General features: G+C 37.8%; 1 protein-coding gene across 1 annotated transcript in view; it reads left to right on the top strand.

Annotated features, from left to right (window-relative positions):
• The window catches only part of LOC128664933 (phosphatidylinositol 3-kinase C2 domain-containing subunit gamma), a 491,959-nt gene that overhangs the window by 120,464 nt on the left and 368,995 nt on the right, over nucleotides 1–2,500 (top strand). The window lies entirely within an intron of this gene.

Genomic DNA, 2,500 nt, shown 5'->3' with positions numbered 1-2,500 from the left:
GTCCTTCGTGCATGTCCGTCTCCACTTCTTACGTCACTGCCGACGTACGTTTCACCCCCCACGTGACAACCAGAGAGCACAGGGGTTTCCTCAGGGCAAAAGCGGATGCTGGTTTCCATTGCAGCCGCAATATATACCTCCTTCTTTAAGCTTATAGGAGGATACCTGTAGCAGTAGTAGCCAATAATAAGCATTTTCTGAGCCGCAGCCCATTTATATAGATAAAAGCGGATACGGTGAATATATACACACAGTGAAAAATAATAAGTTATGTAAAGCAACTCCAAAGAACCAACATTAAGGAAAAAAGGATTATGTATAGATGTATGCGGAAAGGAAAAATAAGAATAAATATAAGAATAGAAGAGAAAGGCCTACTTTTCCATGGTTCTTAAGAGGATTATTGCAGTGTATGCTAAAATAAAACCTTTTTCGTCCATGTTTTTAAGCTACATCAAATTAAAGGCTTTACATGCATACTGTTGATCCCTCGATTCATGTGTTTAAGGAATTTCTACATAATATAAAAGTAAAGATAAATATGTTTGTTGATTCCTAAAGACAAGGTGAAAATATATTGAATTATGTTCAATATAACTAAGAGTAATCATATTGAACAAACCTGCACTCCTTTAAATAGCAGACATTGTAAGTCATTCTAAGGTGAAGAGTCAGATTGAAGAGAAACCCTAATTTGTATATATTGCATACTAAATTTATAGGGATTTTAAGGTCAATGTGGTCATTTTATTTGAGGAATGCAGCAAATTCAAATTTTTCATTTAACCCTTTGGGCATAAGGGTCTGTAGCTTATAGATCCATTCTGTTTCCCTTCTAAGTAGTATAGTATCAATGTCTCCTCCTCTACCAAGAAGGGAACAGTGTTCAATGCCTGTTACTCTTAGGTCCTGGGGATTACATTTATGGTGTTTCATGAAGTGGAGAGCCACTCCACTTCTGATTTCACCATCTTCTGCTGCTTTAATGTCATCTCTGTGCTCAGAGACCCTATCTTTCAGCATTCGTCTTGTTTTTCCCACATAGAAAGTCGGGCAGCAACAGGAAAGTAAATAAATTACATTTTCTGTCTTGCAATTTATAAATTGTTTGATAGGATAGATAGTGGAATCAGTAGCGAATGTTTTTGTGCGCACAATAAGTTTACAGAACACACAATGTCCACATTTAAAACATCCTTTTATTTTTCTTTGTTCTTCTAGCCAATTTTTCTCACTAGGACTTTTAATAAAATGACTCCTAACTAATTTATCCTTGAGATTTGGAGCCCTCCTGGGTACCAGAGAGGGTTTTTCCCCAACAATTTTTCTAATTGACTCATCAGCTCTAAGGAACTGCCATTTTTCATCCAGGATAGTACGGATTTTGTCCCAATGGCAGTTGAATTGGGTTACAAAGCGCACTTTTTGCTCTTCAGTTTTCTGAGTTGGATTATAGAGGAGTGTATCTCTGTCTGTTCTCCTAGCTCTATTGCGAGCATATCTTAGGTTTCGTTTGGAGTACCCTCTATTTTCAAATCTATTGGACATTTCAACAGCATGTGCATCGAATTTATTAAGGCTCGAACAGTTGCGCCTCAGGCGTAGAAACTGTCCCACGGGGATACCCCTTATAAGGGATTTTGGATGGTGGCTAGATGCCTCTAAAATATTATTAGTGGCAGTAGCCTTTCGAAAAATTTCCGTAGCCAGATTTTTTCCTTCTTTCTTGATTCTTACATCTAGGAAGGTAAGTTCACTAGTGTCAAAATCAAAGGTTAAGAGGATATTGTAGTTATTATTATTAAGTACTTTTACAAAGTCCTTCAGAGATTTTTCCGTCCCCCTCCAAAGGAGGAAGACATCGTCCACATACCGTAGCCAGATGAGAACATGTTCGTCAATCCAGTTTTGCAATTCGTTAAATACTGTTTTTGTTTCCCATAGACCCAAATGGAGGCAAGCATAAGCCCCTCATTTGTCTATAGAACTTTTTATCAAACGTAAATACGTTATTTTTTAACACAAACTCTAAAAGAGTTAGTACAAATTCGGTATGTTTTTGAAAAGTTGGACCTCTGCTTTCTAGAAAGAATCTCGCCGCTCTCAAACCCACATCATGTGGGATAGAAGAGTAGAGACCTTCCACATCCAAAGAAACCAGAAGTGTGTCTTGTTCTACTTCTAAACCGTCCAGTTTCCTAAGGAGGTCACTGGTGTCCTTAACGTAAGAGGTAAGGGTCAGTAGAAAAGGTTTTAAGTATTGATCAACGTAGTTTCCCAGGTTCTCAGTGATACTCCCAATACCTGAGATAATGGGTCTTCCAGGTGGCTCTTGTAAGTTTTTGTGTAATTTGGGAATACAATAAAAGACTGGAACTCTGGGAAACTTTGTGTAAAGATATCCCCATTCACTTTTACTTATTATGCCACTTTTTCTGGCATCGTTTAAGAGATGTAGCAGGTTAGCTTGTATTGAGTCTAAGGGATTATTTTGTAGGCA

Source organism: Bombina bombina, chromosome 6 (assembly GCF_027579735.1).
Source record: "Bombina bombina isolate aBomBom1 chromosome 6, aBomBom1.pri, whole genome shotgun sequence".
Classification (NCBI taxonomy): Eukaryota; Metazoa; Chordata; class Amphibia; order Anura; family Bombinatoridae; genus Bombina; species Bombina bombina.
Note: the sequence above shows the minus strand (reverse complement) of the source record. Positions and strands in the feature narration are given on the sequence as shown.